We start from the raw sequence: 10,154 nt of genomic DNA, 5'->3' as shown, positions 1-10,154 counted from the left end.
GGGTAAACTAGCCAAAATTTGTGTTTTTATTGCAGCTTTAAGGCCAGACTGTGCACATATGTAAATGTTATAACGTTACTATAGAAGTCTATGGGAAAACATTTGGTTGTGTGTAACCTGTAGGGTAAGTGCATATTTCAGCATTTCCTAATTTATATGTTTTTCTGTATATCTATTGCCATGGAGACCTTTTGGGATAATTGTAGAGGCAAATTTGAACGCAAAATGGGTGAAGCGAGTGGGAAATGGGGTTGTAAGGAATGGTTGGGCTGCCGTGATAAGCAGGGCTATGGTCGTTGCTTCTTTTTGTGGCCGTCAAAGGCGCGGACAGAGGAGAGAGCTCACAGAATAGCCCTCTGCATTGTGCATAAATGCCTTCCAGATGGTTTTAGCAACACTGACAACTTTGGCAACAAAGTTGAAGTGAGCCATCTCTGTCATAACGCCTCTTGTGTGAATGTTGAGCATTTGAAAGTAGAGTCCCATGAAATTAACATGGAGAGACTTCACTGTCGACAACAGGGCTTGTGCACCAAAAGTCATAAACCCTACTGTTTGGTGTAAGTTATGTATCTGATCATTATATCTTTCTGTTTGGGGCAATTTTTAAGATGGATTATCCTATTTTGGGTGTAAATTTCTCAAATATGCATTTCTTTTCAATAACATGTCTTTCGAATAATGAACTTTTCTACAATGATGGAGTTTGAATAGTTCTAACTTTTTCCTTGCACGGCGGTCCTTACTTTTCTGTGATTTCTTGTATGTTTTAGCTTTAAGTACTTTATTATGACTTTTGCTTATCTCATCATCTATTTTTCCTTTTGCAGTGACAGCACAGCCAAGCCCTAATCGAAGATTGCGAATTGACTTTACCGGACTCTGGCAGTTGACGCTATGAACAGCACTGTGAGCTCTACCTTGGAAGTTACGAGCAAAGGTGGTATCGCGAGGTAATGACCGGCGCAATGCCTTGTTTGTTGCCTCACACTTTTGACTATTGAGGTTGAATTGCGTCTTTTCGATCATGTTCGGCCCGAGACGAAAATCAGTGCATTTTCTCAAATTTTGAAAGTTAGTTTCATTGTTTCCAATTTTGAAGTTTTTATCTAAATATTTACTTTGCAATAACCAATTTTTCTTCTCCCCCTTGCAAACAAATGACTGCCTTCTACATTTTCTGTGATCACCCATGTAACAGTTTGCAATAGCATCAGAAGTACATGAAAGAGATGTCTTCAACTTTGTCAGGTTACCTGCATGACTTGAGTAAGCAGCTGAGAACTCAGCTGCACATCTGGATGCACAGTCTAAAGAAAATGTATTTGCCAAACTTTGTTTGTCTTTTTTGGTTCTAGCAGGCATCATATCCACAACAAATTTAGAATTTTTAATAAACTTTCTATGGCTGGCCGAGAGATGCCGTGTATCGAGAAAAGTTTGTGGGGAAACATCCATATCACCTGCTTCATACATTTCAGAGAGAGCTGTGTGAGCTGCACTGTCAGCATCTGTTGTCAAAAATTCTACCTCAATTTGATCTTTCTTTAAGTCCCTGAAACACTCTGCAGCTAACTGTTTTTCATTACCAATTGATTCTGACATGTGCAAATCAGATGTGCAGTCTGGGTTGTTGACACAAGAAATGTTGTCAACTAAACTGTGCTTTGAACAGAGCTTTGATTTTGTGTTTAAAGCCAAAATTTGATGATCACTAGTTTGGTTCTCAGTGGCCACATAGGTTACCTGAGTGGCTGGCTGAAAAGGGGTTTTCCCAACACCTGAACAAAGTGGATTGTTGTACATTGCATCAGTTGATAAACTAATGTTATTTAAATTTGTTCCCCTGTATTTATTTATTTCCCTTATTTCCACCCTCCTGGCTCTCATATCCTTTGTGTTCTGAGATTTTATATTATCACAAACTCTGTTCGCAGCTTTCTGCATCCCTGAATGGGATGGTGGAGGTATATCGGCACTCATGCACAGGACACGGAAACTCTCACTTCCAATGGGACATTTTGAGAGGCCTATCTGAAGTCCAGTATTGGCAGTGGAAGATCAACGTCCCCTTCTCATTCCACTACCCTCTACCTCCTTGTACAGTTTATGGTACTCTGACAGGTATGTACAGTCAGTGCATTTAAGTCTCTCTATCCAGTTAAGTCCCCACTGCTGTTCATTGTCTATGTCCATGACAATGTCCCCCTTACACATAGGCGAAGTCTTGGCGTGCTGGCGGAATGCCTCATTGTACAGTTTGTCAGTCTCTCCAACATGCAACAGGTGGTAAACATCAGCAGCAGTCCTGCAGATTAAAGAAAACCCATTGACTACTTTGAAAACTTCTAAATAAGCCTTTTAAGTATGTGATAGTGTTCGACATTTCTGAATTATCTCCCCTGGCAGATCAAATGCATATTCTATTTCTATCCCCCTCAAGCCCTTAATTAGGGTGTAACAACACTGTTTTTTATATGGTATTGAACAAACCACTCATATATGTATGAGAATTTGATCCCTTGCTGTACCTAATAACTGAAAACTGTCCATTATATTAAACTTTTATTAAGTGATCTCGTTAAAGGACAAATACTTGAACTTGGTAAGTTTATCCACCCATATCATTTAGCAGTGAGCATCTTGTATTCCCTACAAGTATTTCAAAGTCTAGGCCAAAGGAATAAATAGTTTAAAGTGTTATTACCTTTCACTTTTTGTTTTCAGGGAACTCTTATCCTCCTCAGGGGTGTTTTCCTTCCTTGGCCTTAACAGACGGTACGGTTCACTTGTCAGTGTTTGAACTTGCTGGACACCAGCCACCCCTACACTGCACACTTTCTTGTGGAGCTCAGTTGTCAACCTGACAGTTTTTGGCACTTTAAAGTTGCTTTGCTTTTCACTGGTGAATTTTTTGCCTGAATTCCAAGCTTTATGTCCCATTCTAAAAGATGTTATCGAATTCCTTCGATGTCTCCCCATGTTTCAAGAGTAGGTTCAAGATGTTGACACTATGAATTTTTCTTTGGAATGAAAGCATCAACATTGGTTCTTGACCTCCCATAGTTAAAATACCAAATATGGACCTGTCATTTATATATTGGCCTATGTAAACAAGGCAGGGGTACCAGTTCCAGCAAGCTCACTGAGTCCAGCTTCTTTTATGACTTAAGCTTATTAGTGTCACAACCAAATTCCATGTTATGTACCAGACTTTGCTATCCTCAGTTGTTATCAGCAAAGGTCAGCAAACAACTCACCATTAATAAATTAAAAATATGAAAGCCTAATTTGCTTTGAATTTCCAAGTATTGTCTATCATACGGGGTCGAAAAGATACTTTTGGGGGGATATGTTCGAAGCAGCGTCTGGCAACCATGGAATTGACCTGTGAACCCATCCTTGTGTGAAACAAGAATAAACAATAAAGGCCTGTGTACTGTCATAGAAAGTTCTTTATTAAAACAGAAGTTCATTTTGTAATCAGTTGACAAAATCTAAATAATTTAACCCTCACAGCTCTTTTGGTACATCAGATATGTGTATATGGGTGTCATATAGACCTGTCAGATAGGAAAAAGTATTGAACTTGAAACAATTTCCATTTGTTTCCAAGAAGCTACATCTATTTACAATGAATACATCACAAATTTGACAAGTGCAGTTTTAGACAGTTGTGTCTACAGGTTCTACTACACTAAATCAGAACTGGTTGTGACAGTGCGGTTTTCGTAGGGAGCCTTCAGTACAGATCAAGAGACATATGCAGGCTGTGATTGGATGATATTGTGTAAGATTTTTATGTCTTTTAAATGCACATCCATCCAGTAATTAAAACTGCCCATATTTTTCAATATTTGGTGCTGACTTTTTGAACAAGATGACTTGTGCTTTATGTGAGCACAGATATTTTCAAGCAGGTGATATTTGGTGCGGAACTGGGGTTGGTGTGTTCAGCTTCCTGTACTCGGAAAAGGAGCTGGGTAAACTAGCCAAAATTTGTGTTTTTATTGCAGCTTTAAGGCCAGACTGTGCACATATGTAAATGTTATAACGTTACTATAGAAGTCTATGGGAAAACATTTGGTTGTGTGTAACCTGTAGGGTAAGTGCATATTTCAGCATTTCCTAATTTATATGTTTTTCTGTATATCTATTGCCATGGAGACCTTTTGGGATAATTGTAGAGGCAAATTTGAACGCAAAATGGGTGAAGCGAGTGGGAAATGGGGTTGTAAGGAATGGTTGGGCTGCCGTGATAAGCAGGGCTATGGTCGTTGCTTCTTTTTGTGGCCGTCAAAGGCGCGGACAGAGGAGAGAGCTCACAGAATAGCCCTCTGCATTGTGCATAAATGCCTTCCAGATGGTTTTAGCAACACTGACAACTTTGGCAACAAAGTTGAAGTGAGCCATCTCTGTCATAACGCCTCTTGTGTGAATGTTGAGCATTTGAAAGTAGAGTCCCATGAAATTAACATGGAGAGACTTCACTGTCGACAACAGGGCTTGTGCACCAAAAGTCATAAACCCTACTGTTTGGTGTAAGTTATGTATCTGATCATTATATCTTTCTGTTTGGGGCAATTTTTAAGATGGATTATCCTATTTTGGGTGTAAATTTCTCAAATATGCATTTCTTTTCAATAACATGTCTTTCGAATAATGAACTTTTCTACAATGATGGAGTTTGAATAGTTCTAACTTTTTCCTTGCACGGCGGTCCTTACTTTTCTGTGATTTCTTGTATGTTTTAGCTTTAAGTACTTTATTATGACTTTTGCTTATCTCATCATCTATTTTTCCTTTTGCAGTGACAGCACAGCCAAGCCCTAATCGAAGATTGCGAATTGACTTTACCGGACTCTGGCAGTTGACGCTATGAACAGCACTGTGAGCTCTACCTTGGAAGTTACGAGCAAAGGTGGTATCGCGAGGTAATGACCGGCGCAATGCCTTGTTTGTTGCCTCACACTTTTGACTATTGAGGTTGAATTGCGTCTTTTCGATCATGTTCGGCCCGAGACGAAAATCAGTGCATTTTCTCAAATTTTGAAAGTTAGTTTCATTGTTTCCAATTTTGAAGTTTTTATCTAAATATTTACTTTGCAATAACCAATTTTTCTTCTCCCCCTTGCAAACAAATGACTGCCTTCTACATTTTCTGTGATCACCCATGTAACAGTTTGCAATAGCATCAGAAGTACATGAAAGAGATGTCTTCAACTTTGTCAGGTTACCTGCATGACTTGAGTAAGCAGCTGAGAACTCAGCTGCACATCTGGATGCACAGTCTAAAGAAAATGTATTTGCCAAACTTTGTTTGTCTTTTTTGGTTCTAGCAGGCATCATATCCACAACAAATTTAGAATTTTTAATAAACTTTCTATGGCTGGCCGAGAGATGCCGTGTATCGAGAAAAGTTTGTGGGGAAACATCCATATCACCTGCTTCATACATTTCAGAGAGAGCTGTGTGAGCTGCACTGTCAGCATCTGTTGTCAAAAATTCTACCTCAATTTGATCTTTCTTTAAGTCCCTGAAACACTCTGCAGCTAACTGTTTTTCATTACCAATTGATTCTGACATGTGCAAATCAGATGTGCAGTCTGGGTTGTTGACACAAGAAATGTTGTCAACTAAACTGTGCTTTGAACAGAGCTTTGATTTTGTGTTTAAAGCCAAAATTTGATGATCACTAGTTTGGTTCTCAGTGGCCACATAGGTTACCTGAGTGGCTGGCTGAAAAGGGGTTTTCCCAACACCTGAACAAAGTGGATTGTTGTACATTGCATCAGTTGATAAACTAATGTTATTTAAATTTGTTCCCCTGTATTTATTTATTTCCCTTATTTCCACCCTCCTGGCTCTCATATCCTTTGTGTTCTGAGATTTTATATTATCACAAACTCTGTTCGCAGCTTTCTGCATCCCTGAATGGGATGGTGGAGGTATATCGGCACTCATGCACAGGACACGGAAACTCTCACTTCCAATGGGACATTTTGAGAGGCCTATCTGAAGTCCAGTATTGGCAGTGGAAGATCGACGTCCCCTTCTCATTCCACTACCCTCTACCTCCTTGTACAGTTTATGGTACTCTGACAGGTATGTACAGTCAGTGCATTTAAGTCTCTCTATCCAGTTAAGTCCCCACTGCTGTTCATTGTCTATGTCCATGACAATGTCCCCCTTACACATAGGCGAAGTCTTGGCGTGCTGGCGGAATGCCTCATTGTACAGTTTGTCAGTCTCTCCAACATGCAACAGGTGGTAAACATCAGCAGCAGTCCTGCAGATTAAAGAAAACCCATTGACTACTTTGAAAACTTCTAAATAAGCCTTTTAAGTATGTGATAGTGTTCGACATTTCTGAATTATCTCCCCTGGCAGATCAAATGCATATTCTATTTCTATCCCCCTCAAGCCCTTAATTAGGGTGTAACAACACTGTTTTTTATATGGTATTGAACAAACCACTCATATATGTATGAGAATTTGATCCCTTGCTGTACCTAATAACTGAAAACTGTCCATTATATTAAACTTTTATTAAGTGATCTCGTTAAAGGACAAATACTTGAACTTGGTAAGTTTATCCACCCATATCATTTAGCAGTGAGCATCTTGTATTCCCTACAAGTATTTCAAAGTCTAGGCCAAAGGAATAAATAGTTTAAAGTGTTATTACCTTTCACTTTTTGTTTTCAGGGAACTCTTATCCTCCTCAGGGGTGTTTTCCTTCCTTGGCCTTAACAGACGGTACGGTTCACTTGTCAGTGTTTGAACTTGCTGGACACCAGCCACCCCTACACTGCACACTTTCTTGTGGAGCTCAGTTGTCAACCTGACAGTTTTTGGCACTTTAAAGTTGCTTTGCTTTTCACTGGTGAATTTTTTGCCTGAATTCCAAGCTTTATGTCCCATTCTAAAAGATGTTATCGAATTCCTTCGATGTCTCCCCATGTTTCAAGAGTAGGTTCAAGATGTTGACACTATGAATTTTTCTTTGGAATGAAAGCATCAACATTGGTTCTTGACCTCCCATAGTTAAAATACCAAATATGGACCTGTCATTTATATATTGGCCTATGTAAACAAGGCAGGGGTACCAGTTCCAGCAAGCTCACTGAGTCCAGCTTCTTTTATGACTTAAGCTTATTAGTGTCACAACCAAATTCCATGTTATGTACCAGACTTTGCTATCCTCAGTTGTTATCAGCAAAGGTCAGCAAACAACTCACCATTAATAAATTAAAAATATGAAAGCCTAATTTGCTTTGAATTTCCAAGTATTGTCTATCATACGGGGTCGAAAAGATACTTTTGGGGGGATATGTTCGAAGCAGCGTCTGGCAACCATGGAATTGACCTGTGAACCCATCCTTGTGTGAAACAAGAATAAACAATAAAGGCCTGTGTACTGTCATAGAAAGTTCTTTATTAAAACAGAAGTTCATTTTGTAATCAGTTGACAAAATCTAAATAATTTAACCCTCACAGCTCTTTTGGTACATCAGATATGTGTATATGGGTGTCATATAGACCTGTCAGATAGGAAAAAGTATTGAACTTGAAACAATTTCCATTTGTTTCCAAGAAGCTACATCTATTTACAATGAATACATCACAAATTTGACAAGTGCAGTTTTAGACAGTTGTGTCTACAGGTTCTACTACACTAAATCAGAACTGGTTGTGACAGTGCGGTTTTCGTAGGGAGCCTTCAGTACAGATCAAGAGACATATGCAGGCTGTGATTGGATGATATTGTGTAAGATTTTTATGTCTTTTAAATGCACATCCATCCAGTAATTAAAACTGCCCATATTTTTCAATATTTGGTGCTGACTTTTTGAACAAGATGACTTGTGCTTTATGTGAGCACAGATATTTTCAAGCAGGTGATATTTGGTGCGGAACTGGGGTTGGTGTGTTCAGCTTCCTGTACTCGGAAAAGGAGCTGGGTAAACTAGCCAAAATTTGTGTTTTTATTGCAGCTTTAAGGCCAGACTGTGCACATATGTAAATGTTATAACGTTACTATAGAAGTCTATGGGAAAACATTTGGTTGTGTGTAACCTGTAGGGTAAGTGCATATTTCAGCATTTCCTAATTTATATGTTTTTCTGTATATCTATTGCCATGGAGACCTTTTGGGATAATTGTAGAGGCAAATTTGAACGCAAAATGGGTGAAGCGAGTGGGAAATGGGGTTGTAAGGAATGGTTGGGCTGCCGTGATAAGCAGGGCTATGGTCGTTGCTTCTTTTTGTGGCCGTCAAAGGCGCGGACAGAGGAGAGAGCTCACAGAATAGCCCTCTGCATTGTGCATAAATGCCTTCCAGATGGTTTTAGCAACACTGACAACTTTGGCAACAAAGTTGAAGTGAGCCATCTCTGTCATAACGCCTCTTGTGTGAATGTTGAGCATTTGAAAGTAGAGTCCCATGAAATTAACATGGAGAGACTTCACTGTCGACAACAGGGCTTGTGCACCAAAAGTCATAAACCCTACTGTTTGGTGTAAGTTATGTATCTGATCATTATATCTTTCTGTTTGGGGCAATTTTTAAGATGGATTATCCTATTTTGGGTGTAAATTTCTCAAATATGCATTTCTTTTCAATAACATGTCTTTCGAATAATGAACTTTTCTACAATGATGGAGTTTGAATAGTTCTAACTTTTTCCTTGCACGGCGGTCCTTACTTTTCTGTGATTTCTTGTATGTTTTAGCTTTAAGTACTTTATTATGACTTTTGCTTATCTCATCATCTATTTTTCCTTTTGCAGTGACAGCACAGCCAAGCCCTAATCGAAGATTGCGAATTGACTTTACCGGACTCTGGCAGTTGACGCTATGAACAGCACTGTGAGCTCTACCTTGGAAGTTACGAGCAAAGGTGGTATCGCGAGGTAATGACCGGCGCAATGCCTTGTTTGTTGCCTCACACTTTTGACTATTGAGGTTGAATTGCGTCTTTTCGATCATGTTCGGCCCGAGACGAAAATCAGTGCATTTTCTCAAATTTTGAAAGTTAGTTTCATTGTTTCCAATTTTGAAGTTTTTATCTAAATATTTACTTTGCAATAACCAATTTTTCTTCTCCCCCTTGCAAACAAATGACTGCCTTCTACATTTTCTGTGATCACCCATGTAACAGTTTGCAATAGCATCAGAAGTACATGAAAGAGATGTCTTCAACTTTGTCAGGTTACCTGCATGACTTGAGTAAGCAGCTGAGAACTCAGCTGCACATCTGGATGCACAGTCTAAAGAAAATGTATTTGCCAAACTTTGTTTGTCTTTTTTGGTTCTAGCAGGCATCATATCCACAACAAATTTAGAATTTTTAATAAACTTTCTATGGCTGGCCGAGAGATGCCGTGTATCGAGAAAAGTTTGTGGGGAAACATCCATATCACCTGCTTCATACATTTCAGAGAGAGCTTTGTGAGCTGCACTGTCAGCATCTGTTGTCAAAAATTCTACCTCAATTTGATCTTTCTTTAAGTCCCTGAAACACTCTGCAGCTAACTGTTTTTCATTACCAATTGATTCTGACATGTGCAAATCAGATGTGCAGTCTGGGTTGTTGACACAAGAAATGTTGTCAACTAAACTGTGCTTTGAACAGAGCTTTGATTTTGTGTTTAAAGCCAAAATTTGATGATCACTAGTTTGGTTCTCAGTGGCCACATAGGTTACCTGAGTGGCTGGCTGAAAAGGGGTTTTCCCAACACCTGAACAAAGTGGATTGTTGTACATTGCATCAGTTGATAAACTAATGTTATTTAAATTTGTTCCCCTGTATTTATTTATTTCCCTTATTTCCACCCTCCTGGCTCTCATATCCTTTGTGTTCTGAGATTTTATATTATCACAAACTCTGTTCGCAGCTTTCTGCATCCCTGAATGGGATGGTGGAGGTATATCGGCACTCATGCACAGGACACGGAAACTCTCACTTCCAATGGGACATTTTGAGAGGCCTATCTGAAGTCCAGTATTGGCAGTGGAAGATCGACGTCCCCTTCTCATTCCACTACCCTCTACCTCCTTGTACAGTTTATGGTACTCTGACAGGTATGTACAGTCAGTGCATTTAAGTCTCTCTATCCAGTTAAGTCCCCACTGCTGTTCATTGTCTATGT

General features: G+C 39.3%; 3 long non-coding RNA genes across 3 annotated transcripts; all 3 read left to right on the top strand.

Annotated features, from left to right (window-relative positions):
- The first annotated feature begins 68 nt into the window (after window positions 1-68).
- Window positions 69-2,000, top strand: LOC125377788. The gene is made up of 3 exons (XR_007219813.1): window positions 69-124; window positions 831-953; window positions 1,938-2,000. It is a non-coding gene; the product is annotated as an uncharacterized LOC125377788 (long non-coding RNA).
- Window positions 2,001-4,049: 2,049 nt separating this feature from the next.
- On the top strand, window positions 4,050-5,981 carry LOC125374813. Its single transcript, XR_007218779.1, has 3 exons — window positions 4,050-4,105; window positions 4,812-4,934; window positions 5,919-5,981. It is a non-coding gene; the product is annotated as an uncharacterized LOC125374813 (long non-coding RNA).
- Window positions 5,982-8,030: 2,049 nt separating this feature from the next.
- Window positions 8,031-9,962, top strand: LOC125374808. The gene is made up of 3 exons (XR_007218778.1): window positions 8,031-8,086; window positions 8,793-8,915; window positions 9,900-9,962. It is a non-coding gene; the product is annotated as an uncharacterized LOC125374808 (long non-coding RNA).
- The last annotated feature ends 192 nt before the right edge of the window (window positions 9,963-10,154 follow it).

The sequence above is a fragment of the Haliotis rufescens genome, unplaced genomic scaffold (assembly GCF_023055435.1).
Source record: "Haliotis rufescens isolate VD_foot unplaced genomic scaffold, xgHalRufe1.0.p SCAF_10, whole genome shotgun sequence".
Lineage (NCBI taxonomy): Eukaryota > Metazoa > Mollusca > Gastropoda > Lepetellida > Haliotidae > Haliotis > Haliotis rufescens.
The sequence above is the reverse complement of the archived record's forward strand: the minus strand, read 5'-3'. Positions and strand labels throughout refer to the sequence as shown.